This window comes from Nothobranchius furzeri, chromosome 3 (genome assembly GCF_043380555.1).
Source record: "Nothobranchius furzeri strain GRZ-AD chromosome 3, NfurGRZ-RIMD1, whole genome shotgun sequence".
Lineage (NCBI taxonomy): Eukaryota > Metazoa > Chordata > Actinopteri > Cyprinodontiformes > Nothobranchiidae > Nothobranchius > Nothobranchius furzeri.
The window spans coordinates 56,386,720-56,408,151 of record NC_091743.1 but is presented as its reverse complement, the minus strand read 5'-3'; the positions used below and the strand labels follow the sequence as shown (position 1 = coordinate 56,408,151).

The window sequence follows — 21,432 nt, the reverse complement described above, 5'->3', positions numbered from 1 at the left end:
CTTCTGGACTCCAGCAGGTGAGTCCCGTTAGCATGACTGCTGCAGCACTAACCATGTTAGCTCTGGTAAAGAACAAGTAATTTATGAAAGCTACGACACACACACACATACACACACACTCACGCACACACGCACACACACACACACACACACACACACACACACACACACACACACACACACACACACACACACACAGATATAATCCAAAAGATGATCCACATTTTTCAACAATAGATCCTCCTATAGGACCGGTAGAACCTACGTGTCATCCTGGATTAGAGAACAACGATCTGAGCTAGCGAGTTAGCATCAGGAAGATTTATTCTGGTAAGCAATAGGTTAAATATTTTCCGATGTAATATCAATAAATACACACAGCGGTAAAGCTGGCAGCACGTTATTTTACTCATCTGTAGATTACTGAATTATATTGGGGCAATCTGATTGAGCTAATCAGCTGAGAACTTAACTGAAAGCTACCGGTGGAGCACAGACATGAAATATTTAATAAACTTTAACAAACTGTACCGATTTTGGTTCTGAAGACGAACAGAATCCTCCCCGGTGTCCTAATCGGGCCGTGGGTTTTCTGAGTGAAACGGTCCAAAGCATGTCTGTACCTCCGGTTCTGATATCCAGCTGCAGGGAATGGAGTTTGGTTGAACGTCTCCGGTAATCCAATATCCGTTCTTGTCGCCGTATCCCAGAGAAAAAACACAAATCTGACCGACTAGCAGAGGCTTCAGAAGCCACATCTGACTGATGACACATTGTTCTCTGCTATAACGCTAACGCAGAAACACCGGAGTCAGGCATTGTTTACTATTGCTGTTTTAGCAGAGCGCCTTGTGAAACGTCACCAGCTGCCCAGGCCTTAGACCGGAAGTGAGTTTCTGTTTTTCCCGCGCCAGTAAAAAATCAGATTTTCTTAAAATTCCACCCGCGAAAATCCAAAAACCTTTTCCATCTGAGGTTTTAATACTTCTTTACACATGCCATTCAAAGGAATTTTACCTCTGGGCAATATCTTTATACTCTGAATTCAATTCAATTCAAATTCAAAGAGTTTCCCCCATGCTCAACCCACCTTGCCACTCTTTCTAAACAGTAATGAAGTCTATCCATTCTTGCATCAGCTAGTCATATTCCTAAAAGGACATAACTTTTGAATTCTGAGGTACAGTATAGCTTGATACTTACAGATAAATGGAAAAATTACTGTCATACTCACAGTACTGTAAACTGCCATCAAAAATGGTAGCGTTAAGTCACGTTGACATCAGTGGGTGGTGCAACTCATATGATGGTTTTAAAAGAATATAAGACTTCCATTATGTATTTTAAGGTAGGTCCATTGTAGATGCAATTACTTACACACACCAGCACTACTGCAAAAGCAATGGATTTTGGTTTATTTTCCTGTCAAATACACACACTCAGATCTCTGTGCATGTTAGAGAATGTTAGATGTTCTTATTTCTTGGGTGAATACATCTTTAGTGCACAGTTCTGTTTTCATGCCTGAAAACTTGGCAGCTTTTCATACTCCTCAAACATTCTTCCAGTCAGTCAGAGCCTCTGAAACAATGACCTATTTGAACCCCTGGTCTTTTTGTTCTTTGCTGCTGCCTCTTGCAGTTTTACCCCATCCCACGGTAATCTCACAGTCCCGAGCTTGTGTGTAGTTGTCTAAATATCATCTCAGAGCTTGCTTTATATCTCAGTTTTCAATTCTTGGTTGTGCTACTTCATAACAACCCTACGTTCATTAGGTTTGTGTGTCAGCATATGTGAACATGTAAGAACCGGCCTGTGATGTCACATGCGGGTCAGCAGGAGGACAGTATTATTATTGCGTCTGGAGCTCCACATGGGGTGTTAGAGGCCTGTTTTTAGCTTCCTTTTTGCCAGAGCTGTGCAGACCTAAACAGGCTAAACAGAGGCCTGTTTGTGGCCTGGTGAACCCAAAGAGCGCCAGGAGGCCGTGTGGCGAATAAATACGCCATGAAATTAGTGTTAAAAGAGAGGTGTGAAAGAATTCAGAGCAAGACACTGGGTTTTGTGTGAAAATTGTCCCTCCCCTTCGTCTGTGCAGTTGCTACACATGCTCTTTCTTTCTCTCTCACACACACTTTTCCTTTCACACAAATCACACATGGAGGGTTCACAGTTCAAATAAACAGAAGCTGGTGCATCAAGCCAGGTCTGACACAGTCAGCCAGGGTGATTTTCTCTCTGGGTAGCGCTCTCTTTCACATATTCTTAATGGGCCATGCTTTAAATAGGGAGCATGGGGAAGGAGCTGAAAGAGGGGAATGAAGTGGGTGATGAAAAACCTTCAGACGGATAGACACATAAATGTGACGTGCTTGTGAAGAAGATGTATGGCATCTAAAATAAGTCCACAGTATACTTTAAAAGGCAACAAACGAGATGGACTGCAGGTCTGTCTTCGCTCTGAGATGCATTCACTTGGAAAGTTTGACCTCAGTTTGATAAAAGGTCTTTAATGGGGTCTGTAACTGTGTGTCAGTCAATGCGACTCATCTCTCGCCCTTACTGCATCCTGGTGTCACCTTGTGCTGTTTGCTGCCTACAGGTTCGACACGCGACAATAAACAGTGAAGGTCCAAATTCAGCTTTTTTATGTTTTCGTGATGAAACACACTGCAAGCCAAGCACGTCCGATGAACGGCTTTTTATTTTTTGATCCATACTGTCCACAGGCTTTTGGGACTCTGCTGAGAGAGAAGCAGCAGTGGCCATATTGACTGAAACGTAGTGTGGTTATCTGTGTGTGAAACATGCTCCACTTCTTCAACTTGTTGGAGTATACATTGCAACTGATGAAATGAAAAGGAATAAACTTGACTTTAATTAATTCTTCTAGGAGTTCAGATTGCGATTTGAGTCATTTTGCTTGTATTTTAAAATAATTAATTAGAAATCAATAGCCCGCTAGTCCGCTACTTCACAAATATTCCTTAAATGAATGTTACCTTTGATTTAGGAGTGAGTCTTTGTCTCAAGCGAAGGAGTTTTGGTTTAATGTTCATGTGTAATTGCAGGATGTACAAGAGATAGACCAATGAGGACAGAAAAATTGTATTGCTACAGTCTAGCTTGGTTAAGGTCCAGCTGTCCATTCATGTTCCAATCTACAGCTAGAGTTAGGGTTAGGGGTAGGGGTTTAGAACAAAAGAGCAAGATCCTACACATAAGCTGCTGAAATTAGCTTGCCTGGTGGGGTGGTCAGGTTTAGAGATAAGGTGAGGGACTCCACATTGAAAAGGGTTAGCTGAGGTCATCTGGGCATCTGATTAAGATGCATCCTGATCACCTTACTTTTGAGGTTTTCTGGGCATGTCCCATTGGGAGGAGATCTCAGAGCAGACCCAAAGTTTGATGAAGTGATTATATACCCTCACTTGTCTGGGAATGCCTTCTGATCCCCCGTAAGAAACTGGAGAGGGGTAGGAAAGAGAGGGGTGTTTGGGTTTCCCTTCTGGGTCTTTCCCTACTGAAGCCTGAATTTAAATGAATTGGAGACAGTGGATGGATGGATGGATGGATGGATGGATGGATGGATGGATGGATGGATGGATGGAATGACATTTCTTCAGTCAATTGACATGGGTGAGAACAATGTACTGGCCACAGATTTTAGAAAAGTCTAAAGAATAATTATCAGACTTTTTCAGTGTCTTCTGTGTATTTCATATTTTTTCTGTCTATTTCATATTGCCCTAAGACATTTTGGTGTGCCACAGTTTGAACTGATTATTAGGGTTATAGTTAGGTTAGGTGTGTATCAGTCAATACATTTGCAGTGTTCTCTAGTGTAAATCAATGCCTTGTGAGTCATTAAAAGAAAAAAGGCTATGATGCTCCTGGTCTGAGATGCAAAAGTTTGCTGGTGCAAAGGTGGGCTGAAAACAGCAGGATTACTCATTATTATTAATGATATGTACACACCTCACTTCTGATTGGCTAACAGAACGTGCTCAGCCATATTGCAAAGCCACTATCACCAAGACATTCTCTGCTCTTTCCCCACTGCAAAAAAAGCCTTCCCGTGGGTGAGCGAGAGCCAACATGGGCGAGGCCATGAATGCAAATTTACGGTGTGACATAGATATGTGAGGATTTTCAAATCTTGGCTTTCACCACCTGTTTTCTGTCAGAAGCTAACGCTGGAGATAAATGTAGAAGACTGTTTTCATGTTCAACCTGCATGAAGAACTCAGAGTGACTGATTATAATCAGAAATAAAAATAAAAAAGATATTTTTTCAGTCAACCACACCTTTAAAACAAGCACTGGATGTGTTGTGTGATTATTTCTTTGTTTTTGGTTACAGATCAGTCTCATTCGACTTAGGTCGGCCTTATTTGCTAATTAATGCTCTTCATAGTATGACCAACAGTGCTTTGAATAATGCCAGTGCAGCCCCTCCCACCACAAATAGGTTGCAGCTTGTAGTTATTCTACACATATAGTTTAAGTGCTGCAAGCCAGACCTCAAGGTACGCTCCCACTTAGTGATCATGACTCATGTTGCTGCATTTTTGTCATTATTCATTTGGCCCAAACCACTGGTGTAAACAGACTGGTTTCTTGATGGGGGAACTCAGGTCTATGCATTCAGGTTGTTTGCAGGAGTGTTGAAAGAATCTACATTTATACGTCCAGTTGAGTTGTAAGGATAGCAAAATGCAAGCAAAACATAAGGGGCAGCTTTACATAAGCAGAGCATCTGTGTTGCGTACTATTTTAAAAATATGCTTCAGTGGATCCAAAGTTTAATGTGATGGACTGGTTCTGTATCTCACTGGGCCCCACGCAACTCATTTAAAGCTAAATATTTAAATTTATCATGATGACGGATTGTCATTTAGTTAAACATGTAGCCTAATCTGTTACAGTCAGCAGCACTAAAGCTGTGGTATAAATTCTGAAATATCTCTGTTTGAATTTCATGAATGTGAGAAACCCTGAGAACATCATGCCTGCTCTTGAGGCTTGTCAGTTTAATTTCATAGAAATATTATGTCATGATTATGTTGTGCATCTTTCCTCTGTCTGGTAATATTAATTTTATTTCTTTAAGACTGCACAAAAGTCTATTTTAAAACATGTTTGTATTAGCGTGACTTTTTTGTCTCTTCCTCAAAACCAACAATCAGGCCTTTATTTTTTATTAATGGCTGACCATCCACTCAATCTGTATGATTGTGGCCACTGATAAAGACAGAAAATAAAGTCTATTATGGGTTTAATGTTGTGGATGAGTTTATTAGCTGAGTCAATAAAATTTGCTTCACACTCATCTGATTTTTGTTTTAATGGGAAGAGAAGCAGCAGGAACATCAGTGGAGGCTGAATGAGTCAGAGAAAAGTCTGCAGGGTTCTGAATGTGAGAGATTTAGGAGGTGGGTGGTTCATTCATAAGGCCACACATTTGTTATGTATCTGAGTTGTGGCTTTATGCATTGGTTGGAGAGAGAAGGAGACGTGTATGCAATGCTTTACAGCACCTTTTAAATCAGACTGTTATTCATCACAGATGTGGAGGCCGAGTGAACAGAAAGCTGTTCCTCTGATTCACAAAGCTAAATACTTATTTTTTACTTTGGAAGTGCAAAGTCAGATCTGGTAATAACATCACATTAAAGGTTCCATATCATGCTATTTTAAACATTTAAGAACAAAGGTAGGCACAGTATATGATAAAATATCATCACTATTGAAATGTCCTTTGTCTTAAATACGAGGTTTTTCTTGTCTGCCTAAATTTATACCCGGAAGTAAAACGCTTTGTTTCAATGAAACTTTGTTCATGCCAGCTCTGACAAAACATGCTTACTACTACGTCTTGGGCAAGTTGGTTACAGTATTGGCTATGGTACTCCAGTGGTAAAGGTGTCTGCCTACCATTTCACTTTTGCCATGGGCTGACGGGGGTTAAAATGTCAGTAATGCCAGCAGTCATTTACTTATTTAGCTGAAGTGGATTTCATTTATTTATATTTTAGTTTTATTGACTATTTTCTGCAAAATATTTTGTGTCTCTAAAGATCTTTGAATTTTGTTGTTTCCAAGCAGCATTTCAGTTGCTTTACTCTGTTCACCTCACATGGACTCACACATTGAAAACATCATACTGGCATCTGCAGCTTCCACGGCAGCTTTCACGGCGGTCACGTAATGTCATGTGGCACGGGAGATAACGTTATATTTAATACGTATAAGTTTCAATATAAATATATAATGAGATTTTAACTTTTTAAATTGGGTATATACTGGTTAAATTAAATACGAAATACTACCCGCTAGCCACCAAAGCTGCAACTACTAAGCAACTAACCAACCATAGATAGCTTATTTGGATCTAAAACATATTTTAGATTAGTTGACTTACAATTAAACTTGAAGTTTGCCCCTGAAGTAGCTTCTGATCCACCATCCATTTGAAAATACTGCGGTGTATTCTGGGAAATTTTTGGCCATGTCTAGGCAACAAGACACCTCCCGAGTATCCTTGCTCAGCTAGCTAAATAAACAGGCAAACGGAGAACACACGCCTTGGTAGAACATGAACGTTGGAAAACGCCTTGGTGGTTCCTGATGACATATCTCCTAGGCAACCGGGGAGGATCCAAAACATCAAGGCAAGGTTCCTTGGCATTGAGAAACACCCAGTGTTTTCTTTGGATTTTATGCATCCAGGTCATTGTAATCAAAAGGCGTTCAAATGAAGGGAACTGGACTTCTTTGGTTTCTTGAAGACGTTTTACTTCTCATCCAAGGAGCTTTGTGAGTTCTATGTGGGAAGGTCAAGCTTTTAAACTGTAACTTCATGGTTGACTGATTACAAACTTAAATAAGTGAAGCTAAATAGCTTGTTACTGCAGATGTTGCTATTTCGCAAGGCCAATATTGCCATATTTGATTTAGAAGTCTAGGTTGTCAGGTACTTTTGTAGGGTTTGGTAAATTGAGTACTTTAAGAGCTCAATATATATTACCTCTACCTATGACCAATACGCTGTGATACTCTATCTAAATATAGAATATCAACCCTGCTTGGTCTTTGTGTGTTTATCAGAAGATTCAAGGATTGTTTCTTTATTAAGGAATTGTACACACTTCGTTTTGATTCAGAAAAGAGTCAGGTTTATAAAAGTAAGAATTTATTTTACAAATAATTAAAACATGACAAGTTAACTAAGCATTTACTGTGATGGATGGAACTAAAGGTGATGTATGAGTCTAGGTGTGAATGCGGTGTTAGTCAGAACTTCCTCATCTAGAAGGCCTGAGTTCTGGATGTAAAAGAATTTGGTTTGCGTTAAGCTATAAAGTTGATTATTATCAAAAGCACATCAGATGCTATCTGTGTGTCTACTTCACCCGTTTTCGGAGACCCTCTTGGTGTATCCGAAGGTCAGAGAGGTCGGCTGACCTCTGGCACCAAAGGGCTGTAGAATACCGGTGCATCGACGCTTCAGTCCAGAGATGTCTTGGGTCACGGCAGACGGATGGAACCGCGCGTCTGGGACTCTGAAAGAGTCTAAACAATATCAGCTTGTTCTGCAGGAGCTGTTGCGGTATCAGCTTTGCAGGTGCAAAAAGGTTTTGACGACGTGTCAAAAGCTATGATGGGTTAAAAGGGCTTTGCTTCAGGTGGCCAGTCTGAAGCGTTCTCTAGAACTGAGAGATCACCCGAGAGTGATCCAGTTTTGACATTCTCATGTTATGATTTGTGTAGCCAACCAGAGGCTGACAAGTTGAGGAATGTTACCAAGAAACTCAGAAACACGCCTTCTTTGATACAGAGGCTCTGACTGGGGTAAAAGACTATATGTCAGAGTTTAACTTAACCTTACTTGTTCTTGTGTGAGTGCAAATGGTGATGACCTTGTCGCATCAACATGCTGAAACATATTTCAATCACTGTAATCATAGCATTCATTTCAAACTTCAATCATTGAGCACATATTAATGAAACATTTCATTATATTATAATTACTATAAGTAGCAATAAACAAACATTTATTTAATGATTATCTAGCTTATAAGTTGTAGAAGTTCATATCTGATTTAGGAAATCTGGGCTGCGAGTGTTCCTTATATGGAGGCATGAAGAGTCCTGAAAGATTGGATCTTGAGGAGAGAATGTTATTGTTGACATTTCATTATCTGTGTTCAGAGCTGCAGGCTCTGAGCTCCAGCTGGTGGGATGAAGGTAGGCTGATTAAAAGGGGACACATGCAGTCTCGTGACTCCTTTTTGACCAGATGTTGAATGGTCAACTGTACCTAAAACTGACCAATGCTGGACGTTACACTTTTGACTTTCCAAGTTGAAATTCCAACTGGGTGATTTTTCTGACTCTGAACTCTAAACATATTGCACTTGGACCACTCCAACTTTTCCCAATACCATTTCTTCCAATACCTCCTGTTCTTTGCAAGCCAAAGCACAACTTAAATGGGATTTTAACTAAAAGTCCAGATGCATAAGAAAAACGTGCTGACAAGTCTACAGTATTGAGCACAGCCAGCTGCACCATCCTGAGGAGTTCTGTCTCAAAATTGGATGGATGATCTGATAAATGGGGAAATGTTGGGTTGGAGTGCAGTTTTCCTCTGTGCTGGTGAGCCCTCTTTTAAGTGGGCCAGAAGGGGTGAAAAAATAGCTTTCAGTCCCCATGAGGAGTCATTCTGCAAGGTCACCTCATTGCCCTGGGTCTTAAAGCGTGAAACTAAGTGTCCATAGCCTTCCTGTCTGCTCTTTCTCCTGTCTCTGTCTTTTTCTTTCTGTCTGTCTCCCTCTTATTTTCCCTCTTTGGCTTAATGACTTACCCAGGCCTCGGTGTCAGCAAGACCTCTGATGCAGGACCAGAATTTGTGTCCTAACGAACCCCTGAGCTAATTAGAACTACAGCTAAGCTGGCCACTCTCCTCATTTCTTTTCCATTTCCCTCCCTTTGGACAAATACAATTTCACCCCTCAACCCATGCAGAATTAATCCACTTATTATTCAGCCCAGGATGAATTATGGCCATTTATCTGCTGGGAGCATGGGTATTAGAAGGCCTCTTTGGTGGAGTACCAATGTTAAATCTGCTTTCTGGGCAAAGTAGTTGGACCACAGTACTGCTTAGTTACGGCAAAAAGTCATGTTGGTGCACAAAGTGAATGTCAAACCAGTGAACTTTTATAATCACATCCTTTTTTAAGTAGTCTTGAGGTCTCAATGGAAACAATCGATCTGTCTTGTGACCATCTCATAAGTAAAATTTTTATCGCTGCCATACCCATTTCTCAGAGGGTGTTTTCATCCTGACCCTAACCCTTTTTTGTGGAAAAAAAAAAGATGCAAAGAAGCATTTCAAACTAACACATAAATTCTTCTTCAGGTGGACTTCAGAAAGCTATTTTGAACCTAATTTTCAAAGAAACGTGACTCCTGATTAGAGGCTGACCGATATTGGTTTTTCTATTGCCGATACCGATATGTAGGAGACATGCTCAGCCAATGGGCAATATGTAATGCAGATTTTTTTGGGGTCAATTTTCATGGCCAATACTTGATGTTTTCTACTATCTTGCAAAAAATGTCAGTAATAACATCAGTTGGTGCACAAAATTTCTGAAGCTCAATCTGTTTTTTCTTTCTTTTTTTTCGGCCGACCGATATATCAATCTACCCCTAACTCCTGAGTTCAAACCCCTGCTTTCTCCAGTTATGGCAAGTCACCAGATCGATTTTCACTCGTGTTTATTTGCCAGCAAGATTACACAAAACCTACCAGGCCAATTTTGAAGGAACTTGGTGGCGAGGTGAGGTGTGGCCCAAATGAAAGCCTCGCCAAATTTGGACAGTTTTAAGTTATGGGCTGCACACACGCCCTTTTGGGCCCACTTGGACACAGAAACCACAAGTTGGTTTTTGAAGTTGAAATATTATTTCAGCGCCGTTCTGCCGAGGGATGAAAATTTATATGGGAAGTGAGTTTGCTCTCTGGCTCCCTGCATGCCTGAGCTATCAGCTGTTGGGGTGAGTCCCAGCTGCCTTGAGTGTTGACTTTATAGTGATAGCCATCAGCATTTGCCACATGAAAGGAGCAACGACTGGAGTTCCTAAAATAAGCAAGAAGGGGAGGCTAAGTTGGGATGTTGGATACATTTGAAATCCAGATAAAGGCCCAGATTTAAGAACTTCAATGTAAAAAGATCATTTTCTGGTATAGATCTAGAAACAGATCCTCAGATCCATTTAGATTTACTTCAAACATCAAACTGGCTCCTAGCTCCAGGGGACAACATTGCTCATTCTCTATTTGATAAAAAATCAAATGCTTTGCTTTGTGAGGAGATTAGACATGTTTGGTTAATTGTAAAAAATGACCAGGCATGGACTCTGTGCATGCCAGGAGTCCATGCAAGCAATCGTATCTGAGGAATGTCCCTTAAACTGGCCTTAATGCTTTTATTCAGCCCCCTCGTGGTATTTGGAACAGTTCACTGCAGATCTGGAAACAGTTTAATGGGGAAAGAGAATGACTTATTGAACTAACAGGCCTTAATCCAACTGACCCATTCTGTGGTTTCTTTGAGTGCAGAGTGTTGTCACTTAAGGCAGTCCTTGTAAAAATCTTGTGGACATGTCCTAAGTGAAGCCTGAGCTGTAACTGATATCGTTATGTTTGTAAGGAGAAGGTGATTATACGTCCTTATGTAAGAGACATGGTGCATGCCGTCCGCCATGTGGGAGAGGAACGTCAATGTCTGAGAGATGGCTTTCATTAAAACGCAGGCCTTCTGTGGAGTGGAAAAAAAGAAAAATCAGCTCTAAGCAGATTGGCATGTGTTGTTTCAGGGCAGTTATCTTTTTTTTTTATTTTTCTTCCTATCTGTCCTTAAATGAGTTTCACCAACAGACAGCGAAACTTTGTGATTCCCGTTAGACCCATCCAAGCAACGTTTAGCTGTCAAATACTAGTTATTTACCCAGGATAATTGCTGTCTACTCTCCCTTTAGAAATGATAATGAGACATGTCCAACCATGAATGCAATTCCTGGGTTGGATTTTCAACTGTGACACTGATGAGTGAATGGCACTCAAAGATCAAAATGTTCAGATTATTATTCACGCCTCTCAGAAAAGTCAATGGTGTTTCTCTTTAAAGATGGATTTAAAAGCATTAAAAAGAAACCAAATACCATTGAGTGTATGGTATCTTTCTACTTAATGGTGAACTGTCCTGTGTTCATCAAGTCATTCTTGGATTATTTTTTTGTTTTTACTGCCATTAGCAAGGTGTCTTGCTAATGTAAATGGTAGAAATTTTGAAAAGCACAACACTCAGTTGACCTTAAGGGGATAGAAACATTTGCAAATCACATCTCATTTGACATGACGTGACTCACTAAAAGTATTATTCCAGGGAGGACATTTGTTCCTGCAAAAGTACTTTCCTGATTTTCCTCCTGTGGATATCCACTGGCTTTTTATACCTTGCTTGATGTTTGTATCTGGTTCTTCCTTGACTAAAGTATAGGGCCACAAGCGTCACAATGCCAGCCAGTGGTAAAAGTCTGCAGCCTAGTTTTGATTTTTATTATTTTATTTAACTAAAAATAGTTTACTAGTTTACTTGAAAATTATTAGATCTGAATTTATTTGTCTTTTGGGCCTCACAAAAATATGTTTCTAGTGTATTTAGCAAATAAAAGAACTTAAAAACAAAGAAAAATACAACTAGTCACATTTCTTTCTGAAGCAGGATTCGTGCTTCTAGTATGAAGATATTTAAAGGTTCCAAATCATGCTACCTTTGAGAACATAGGTAGGCATAGTATATGGTAACATTTTACCGTTGACACTATTGAGATGCCATTTACCTTAAATACGAGTTATTTTCATCAGCCTGAAGTTATACCAGGAAATAAAAGTGTTTGTTTCAGTGAAACTCTGCCCATGCCTGCTCCTACAAAACGTGCCTACAAAAGCTTCTTAAGCCCGGCACACACTGTGCGATTTTCGGCCGTCGCTCAGGATTGTTCAAGTCACACTTTGAGAACTCCCGAAAGGTGTCACACTGTATGGCGCAAGATCTCTGTGAGCCAGACTATACGACGTCTCGCTCCAGCATGACACACTGCATCATGAGCGCACCTCCCGAAAGCAAACGTCACTAAGCAGACCATTAACCAAAAGAAAGCTGAATATAAAATAAAGCCGCGCCAGTAACACTTTTTTTTTGTCAGCTCATGACCCAGCTCATCTTCCTCAAAGAGAAAGGATTGTTTTAAAAGCCTCGTTTTGGCGTCAGACTCTCCTGTTCCCGTCAATCCAGGCGCGCAGATGGGGTGGAGGACGGGGGGATCTGTCCCCCCCAGATTCAGATCGACCCCGGTGCGCCCCCCCCCCCCCCCAACTAAGGCCAGAAAGAAAACAAAATCAGAGGTTAAGCGCTTGAAGCTCCTTTTTCCAATTACATTGAATGCAGCATGACGTAAACAAACACCAACCTGACACCAACTCCTGCGCCAAAGTAGTTGCTGCTAGGATGCAGGATGAAGCGAAAAAGGCAAGCAACGATTACTGCGTATTTAAAAAAGACCAACAGTGTAAGTAGGCGGGACCGATCTGTCTGTTTATGCATGTTGGTTATAGATTCAGTACATTGTTGTCAGTGTTGGGACTTACTCGTTAAAAGCACCAAAGCCTCATTGCTGACTTTAACAAGTCTCCTCTACAAATATGATCCCTCATGAAGTTACTACATTTCACAAGAAGATAGTGGAGATGTGTAACCTTCAGGCTGAGCAACGTTTGGGAGTTTTTAGAGCTTGAAAATCGCCTCCCGCTATGAGGCTCCCAGTCGGGGAGAGGAGGAGATACGCGCAACATGAAGAGCGTAAATATTAGATAAAACATATAATTGCCGGCAGGTCTGGTCTTTGTTGACTGATCACTTTGTCTGGTCATGACTGACTCTGATTATGAAGCAGAATATTGACTCTGATGAAGAAATTCACTCATCCAGCCGGGAAGATTGACGCTGCTGCAGCATCAGACAGCTGGTGCTGCACGAGAGGCGTGTGGAGTTTACAAGCTCCAAACGTTGGGTTTGATGTTGGTTTAACCTTCTCTGAGACGTGATGGGTGTAGAAATGATGGTAAAAATGCCACTAACGCGATAGACGTAGCGACAATGTAAAAAACAAAAATGCCATAAAAAAGAGGCAGATGCCGTTGCATTATATGGAAGTCAAAGTGTGCCGCATAATCATAAAAAAAGTAAAATATAAAATTTAAAAAGAGATTTATGTATTTATATATAAATTAAAACTTTCCAAATGTAATGAAAATTTCTAAATAATGTAAAAATACGAAGTAACATCTGTTGGTCAGTCTGAAAAGTTTGGGAACCACTGCTCTAAGTGATAAGTGAATTTCGTTTTTTTTAATTATATTTTATGTGCAGTTTTTTAGGGCTTTTATGTTTTCTGTGAAGATTGGTATGCTGAAAATCATTTAATGTTTTGCATAAAGCATGAGGTTTTGGTTAGTAATTGATTGGGAGAATAACAAATGACTGAATTAAATAGTGGGGCGCCTCTGTCAGTGCGCCCCAGGGCAGCTGTGGCTACATCGTAGCTCATCACCATCAGTGTGTGAATGTGTGTGTGAATGGATGAATGATACACTGTAGTGTAAAGCACTTTGGAGTCCTTACTCTGAGAGACGCTATACAAGTGCGGATCATTTATTATTTATGGTGTTGATCAGACAGAGCTTTGTTGCCAGCGTTCCACTGCATAATGGCTTCAAACACGTATACAATAGTTAGTTTTTACGTAAACCGTTGGATGAAATTACACAAACTGACTGAGCTTAGTTAAGGCGCTTGCAATAGTTTGTGTACGTGTACGTGTGTGTGTGTGTGTGTGTGTGTGTGTGTGTGTGTGTGTGTGTGTGTGTGTGTGTGTGTGTGTGTGTGTGTGTGTGTGTGTGTGTGTGTGTGTGTGTGTGTGTGTTTGGGGGAGGGTACATTTGGAACTTTGTCGCCCCCAGTTTGAAAATCCTATCTGCGCCCCTGCGTCTTTCAGGTAAACAGCTGAACTGTCTGCCGGTCATTCATCCTTTTCCTTTATACATACAAACCCACTAAACTACAGAGAAGTAACAATCTGTCAAAGATCGCTCCAATATCTGTCTCGCTATTTACTCCGCAGCTCCGTGACATCTCATCACTGTCACGGAGCGGAGCTTCCTCTGTCCCCCTGCAGCAAAACACTATTGAACCAGTCTTACCATTCTTTCCACCAGCAGCGAAGGTATCTCATGTTTTTGTGTTTTATTTTTCATGTTTGTGAGCACATCTTCGCTCTCACTCTCACAGATCACAGAATCAAGGTTTTCACAACTCAGCTGATGGTCTAAAAATGTAATTTATTTACATCCAGTATAACTCTGGTTTAAGGCTGCACAGTGACACAGTGGTTAGAGCTGTTGCCTTGCAGTGAGAAGGTCCTGGGTTCGCTTCCCAGCCTGGGATCTTTCTGCATGGAGTTTGCATGTTCTCCCTGAGCATGCGTGGGTTCTCTCCGGGTACTCCGGCTTCCTCCCACAGTCCAAAAACATGACTGTTAGGTTGATTGGTCTGTCTAAATTGTCCTTAGGTGTGTGTGTGTGTGATTGTTTGTCCTGTGTGTCTCTGTGTTGCCCTGCGATGGACTGGCTCTCTGTCCAGGGTGTACCCCGCCTGATCGTTGACCGCTGGAGATAGGCACTACCCCCCCCCCCCCCACCCCACCCCCGCACCCCCCCACCCCCGCGACCCTGCGTGGACAAAGCGGGTTCAGAAAATGGATGGATAACTCTGGTTTAACTTGGGCTATTAACAAAAATAAAAACTGGTTGGTAGTTTATAATTTGCATTTTACACATAGATTGAAACCGAAGCTCAGAGAGGCGGAGTCTTGCTGCTGCAGCGTCCCAAAGGTGTGTTTTCATTGGTCGGTTGCAGACAGGAGTCATAGGTTTTCTAGCATGCTTGTAGACTGTCGAAGGCTGTCTTTGGTGATGAGGCGGTTCAAAAAACTGCCGCAGAATGGACGACCATAGATTTGCAAATCACCGCCGCGTTCACCGTTTTTTTTTTTTTTTTACATGATTATGCTCTCCATGTGGGATTTGGCAAAGACAAATCGCACAGCGCGATCCGGGCTTTTGGTGAATCAGTTGATGTATTGACAATGGTAGTCCATGGTTATGGTGTCCAGTCTAGCGCTCTAACCACTGGACTAAAGTTTGCTACATGACAGCAGTCGCCTAAGCCACATAGCCTATCCTGTGCTGACCTGGGGAGACTCAGACCAGAGACTAGCTTCCGGGAGAGGAGCGGGGCCTGATAATGAGACTAGTTGTCATTAAGACTTTACAAGATTTTGAAAGTCAAACTTAAAATTTGCAGCTGAAACAGGAAAATGCATGAATGCAGCCAAAATGGGTTTGGATTTTTTTTTCATGAGGAAATGACAATATCACAAATACAAAAAATGGATTTTCCATGATACGGCCTTTTTAAAATCAATGAATTTTACAATATGGTTTTATATCTCTTCTGTTAATTGTTCTTGCCAAACAAAAAATCTGAGTAGATAAAAACAGCAACCCAACATACCAATGGTCTCTATTAAGGGACTCATAGGCCAGGGGCTTTTTACGATCCTTCTAAATTGGCTTCACCCCCCCAGCTGCAGTGATTTTTTATTGGTCTGTAAGTCTTTAGCTTTCTTCCCAGCTAAGGTTCAGTTCTTGTGCTAAACATCACTGTTGTGTTTACAGAGGCTAACCTCACCATGCGTCCATGCAACTCAGCTTCCTGCGGCTCCTCTCTCTTCACTGGCTGTTTCTCCTCATGACCCAAGTCAGATGATTCAAGGAAGCTCCTTGTTTCTCATGCAAATTCCACCAGAATACCAGCTATTCAGTCTGCTAATTACAACAATGTTGGAATGGTGACTTGCTGACATCACACCAGGACATTAGAGCTGGTGTGAAGCCAAATAGTAAGTGTCCAGAGTTAGACAGGAAGGGGAACAACTTGCTTTCACACAAAACTATATTCAGGATTTGTGTTTCTTAATCATTGAATAAAAATGTCATTTAGAAGTTATTACAATCTGTGTGTGTGTGTGTGTGTGTGTGTGTGTGTGCGTGCGTGCGTGCATGCATTTACATATATATGTTTATTCAAACATAGACATTTATTTGCTTGTTTTTGATCATTTTAATGTTGTATCTGTACATTTAAAAATTGTATCGAGCTTGTGAAGCACCTTGTGATCTTGAAGGATGCGGTACAAATACTCTTTTCCTCCTTTTAATTTCTTGGCATCCTGATGCATCGTGAAGTTTCAAAAGTGCTGACTGTCTTACTTTAGTTAACAAAAGCAAATAAGTTATATTAAAACCAGTTTAACCATCAGATGTAACGTTTATTAATTCTCTACTACGCATGGTTCCTTTTATCCTGGTGACTTTTATCCCTGAACTTTCCATTACATCTTTCTTTAGCAATTGATACAGTTTATCCAGCATTACCCAAAACTGGAATCTAATTTAGTATTTTAAATAAAAGTTTTCTATGTTAAAATTGTTGAGATTGTTCTACATACATTTATAGATTATCTGGGTGTATAACTCAGAAAATGAACCCCTGACTTGAAATGTGTAACAAATATTCTATTGAAATGTGTACTTTTATTTTGAAAATGAAACCGGAAACGATCTGCTACAACAGAGGTCTTGACACCAAGATGCGCGTGCTTGGATTTAAACGCTGCTGCTGCTCAGAGGCTTGTTCAGCAGCGGCTGGGACTCCTCCGACTCGTGTTTCCTTGGAGGCTTTTCGGATTTTGCTCTGCGGCAGCGCGTAGCGGACTCTGGTTTACTTAGTTGGACTGAAGATCTCATTTCCTCTGGAAGCTTTTTCTCTCACTTAGGATTCTCTACTTGGAAGTTCGTATTAGTGCGCTTTTAGTGGCAGCAAAACTCCAGATTGATACAAGGTACCTGACAAAGGGCTTTCTCCCCCTTGGTGGACAGGATAGATGCGTAGCAGGAGCTGCTGCGCTTTCGTGGCATCGCCGTGGCGCTGGACACTTGAGCGATGACGAGCGTGTGTTTCAACGCCCGCTGCAAGCCAACCATGGCTTCGCTCCGTCTCAGTTTGTAAGGAGGTAAATGAATATTTATCTTTGCTATTTGTGTTTTCAAACGCAGATATTTATTTGATGGACTTTAAATGGCACGCTGGTGCTCCAGCGCGTTCCCTCTGAAAAAACAAAACAAAACAAAAAACGAAAGTTGGATTTTAAACGGACTCAGACTTTTAAAAACAAAAGTTTTTTCTAGATTCTTATACTGACAGTTTGTTTTGACACACTAATCGCAGCTTTCTCTGTGTGTGGACGTGTTCCCACTGGTTTTATCTCCCACCCCACCCCCTGCAGCGCACTGGTCAAGCTCTTGTGTGCTGTGGGCTGTCTGAGTGCCATATGGATCGAAATCAAGGCAAATTAACAGATCACCAAGGCTTTTTCTCTGTCAGAGTTCCTTTTTCCCTAAAATCTAGAAATGTTTCCTGGAGTTTTCCGCAGGCAGCTATGAAAACAATAGAAATTGTTGCCTTGGGGAAAACAAGCAAGATCCCACGCTGGATTACAGATGCATCAGATGGTTTTATACATTTTAGCAGTAAAGATGACTGCGGTACTTTATTAGTACTTGAATGGACTGACGAGCACTTAATTAGAAATGTAGTTTTGAATCCTGCAGCTGGTCTGAGAGCAGCTCAAAAACCCATCCATCCACTCTGATAGGACCCTGAATGCTAGACAAGCTTTATTTATGACTTTGGAAGTCTTTGATCTACTAAATTATTTAAACTTAAATAAAAATTTAAGTGGAATCTCACTGGTCTTAAAACTGCCTTTCTTGTGTTTAATTGCTCCCTGGTCCACTTCCCTTCCAAGTCGTAATTTAGGTGTTTTTGCTCCAACTTGAATGTTGGACTTTGACTTTTACCACAAGTCCTAATAAAGTTCTTTGTCCCACGTTCGGTTTACAGCTAATAAGAGCCGTGCAGGGCTTATTTTTAAATGTAAAGCATGGAGAAGTTTTATCATAAGTCTTTAAGGTTTGGCCCAGAAAGCAAAAATGTAGGCAGTTACATGTTACTTTTATACTCTGGTGTCAGTCAAACGTCAGAATCGGCAAGTGGAAGAACGGGCAGCCATGAAAAACATTAGTGGTGATGTGTGGGAAACGAGTTTCATTTTGGTTTGAACATTGCGTTATTCAGTGCAAACCAAATACTTTTGATAGCATGGATGATCCGTGCAAACAGCTGTATTTTTGCCACCCATTACGAATGTGACCCCGAGCCTATCTGGAAAGTAAACAGGATTTTGCTGTAGCTGTAATCAGTTTTAACAGGTGGATGCAGGTCTAATCTCTGCATCAGGTTCTTACTAATTGGCTTCTGAAGGAAATGTCTTTGTCAAGCCTGACTCTTGTCAAGAACACCTCCTTGTTTCGCTTTGATTAGCTGCTAATGGCACTCGCATCTTTCTCCCCTTTGGTACAAAAACTACATATATTTAACTTAAAGTGGCTATGTGCAGTCTCCTAGCACTAAGGGGCAGTAGATTTATTTCAGGGTATCGCTGTGACTGTCTCGTTTAATAAAACATTATGGTAAATGTAAAAAGCATGCAACCTCGGCGTGACTCCTGAATCTTGGTTTATGCTTGACGCATGTACGATTTGCGTGGAAATGGGACGCGCAGATGGAACACTATCTTCTGCGGCATGTCTCCGCTGTGAGCCAAAATTCTCCCAGACTGTAGGGGGCGGCATGGGGTTCTACCGCATGCATCCAACAATGCACCATAGTAGAGGTAGAAATCACTGTTGTTTACAACAATTTTTTCACTGTGTCCCTGTCTTTTCCGACAGTGACAGCAATTGTTAACAATATTGTGATCACAGTGATCTTTATGGGCCGAATCTTAAAGATGTCTGTACTTATGAACCTGCATCACTACGAGGTCTTGCCCGTCCGCCATGTTTTTCCACACAGGACTGTCCACGTGGTTAGAAAATTTTCTAGGTGCGCGGTGCGGAAACTTTGGGCTGTGTGGAGGCTACGCAGAAGGGCATGGTTGCTGAAATGATGTAATTTGGCCGCACTGAGACTTCGCCGATGCGTCAAGCATAAACCAAGCTTCAGACTTTGATGGTCCTTAAGTTAATTCCATGAGATAATGCAGTACTGATTTTTTCTGGAGCTGTAATTCCCAGCTCTGCTCAGGATCCTGCACCTGCCAATGATGTCATCAATCTATGGCCATACCACTCGACCAAAATATATTGCGTTTCATTTTTGATTCTGTTCTTTCATCTAGGTTTTGGAAAGACTTTAGCAGTTTTGTCATTAAATTAATGTTTCTTACAACCTAAATGTTTTTCAACATGGTAACGTCATAAATTGGTACATCTAGCCAATCATCTAGTGTGATGCCATCAACCGGCTCAGGACTTCAAACTGGCCAGAAGGAAACATCTAACGTGTCATTCCCCAGAGACACTAGTCCTCCGCCCTGTGTACTTTATACCCAATTCTTATGGTTATGTGCTACGAAGCCACCAATATTTTTCAACGACTGGACACAATTTTATTCATTTTCAACATTTTGATGAATATTTCCAGAGATTAAAGGATAAAAACTACAGATTGTCACTTTAAGGACTATTCAGACTATGCAGTTACTACACAAAAGTAGTGAAATGAGCTCGCTTTCTCTCTTCGTTTCTTCCAAAGACAACAAATGGGGTGAAAGAAGGAGAAAGACCAGGCTTGGCTGCCTCCTGCACCCAGCTGGTCTACTCTGCGCTCCTCTCTTGTCATCTAACCTCTGTTTTTGTGTGGAACTGCCTTGTAAAGATGGGATTTTAATCTGGCCTTCTACAGTGATGCCATGGAAAAGTTTCTGCGGTTTTTGGAGCAGGAATGAGACTTTTTCTGCTGGCCTTTTCCAAATACTTCTATAAAACTGGCTTCAGGATAAGCTCACGTCAAATAACTTAATCTTTAAAAGTTTGGAGGAGACTACTAATCCATTTCTTTAGTAGGAACAGAATCTTCATCTACATTTTGGTTGTGAGAATCTAATTCATCTGTAAATGTTTGTAGATTGATTATGTTTCATCCTTGTTTTCAGAAAGTCAGTTTTGCATTAGTAATTCTTGCTGAAGATCTTGCAGTGTTGACTAATGGAGGCAACTCTTTGCATGCAGGGGGCCTTTTGGACCTTAGTTTCTTATTAAAACCACCCAGTACCTGGGTAAAGAGCTGGTGGTGGAGAGCTGAATGATGATGATGATGATGATGATGATGATGATGATGATTAACTGGAAACAGTGAATCATTGTCCACTGACATCATGGTTACAGTGCCTGCTCTCCGAATACATACCCCCACCCACCCCCCTGCTTAAACAAATCCTACAACTGACCAATGAGATATCAGCATTTACAACCCCTGGGATAAAAAGGGCCAGTCACTTATAAAGGAGGAAACATGCTTCTTTACTTCATTCTCTGTCGCTCCATCATTTATGAGACTTCAACGATGTACTTGACTTGTTATTACCAGAGCCACTAAATCTGATCAAATTAAATTCATGCAGCCAACACAGAGAAGCACTGGGATTTTGTTTCAGGAGAGGGGAAATCCCAGGCAGGTCCATAAAGCAGGTTGTAAATCAACGAGGTTGGAAGTGGAAGGAAGGAGCAGCAGGCCCTTAAGGTATGCCGCATCTATGAAAGAAGAATCTATGACGAGGAGAAGACCGGAATGTCTCTCAAGGAAAGTTGCACATCTGGATAGAGTATGGGTCAGAGAAGTATTCACAAGATGCTCTTCATCTGTGTTGTAATACAATGCTAAACTTTAAACAGGGATGTTTTGAAAGGGTGTCAAAATCTTTCATTCACATGAAGCCTGGCTTTCCACCGGAAGTGAAGGCATCACTCAACGTCCACAAACACAACACGCAGCTAATATCCGTTATTATAGACTATGGGTGTCTTTCTCAGTGGCCTAGTGGTATGAGTGTAATCCCTTGGGAGTGGTAGATCAGGGTTCAAATCCCCGTCAGGTCTTACCAAAGATTTTAAAAATGATACCCAATGCCTCCCTGCTTGACACTCAGCTTTAAAGGGTTGGGTTGGGGGTTAAACCACTAAATAGTTCTCGAACGCAGCAACTGCTCACCAGTCCCCACAGGGATGGGTCAAATGCAGTAATTTCACCAACGTGTAATGATGACTAACAGGAC

The 21,432-nt window shown here is 41.2% G+C and overlaps 1 protein-coding gene across 2 annotated transcripts in view; it reads left to right on the top strand.

Moving 5' to 3' along the window:
• prickle2b (prickle homolog 2b) overlaps positions 1–21,432 on the top strand; it is a 136,774-nt gene that overhangs the window by 87,994 nt on the left and 27,348 nt on the right. The window contains exon 1 of one of the 2 annotated variants that reach the window (XM_054751514.2): positions 16,994–17,268. The exons of the other annotated variant lie outside the window; for it this stretch is intronic. The gene's annotated coding sequence lies outside the window, so the exon portion shown is untranslated. Of the gene's footprint in view, positions 1–16,993; positions 17,269–21,432 lie in introns of those variants that run through there. 2 annotated transcript variants of the gene reach the window in all.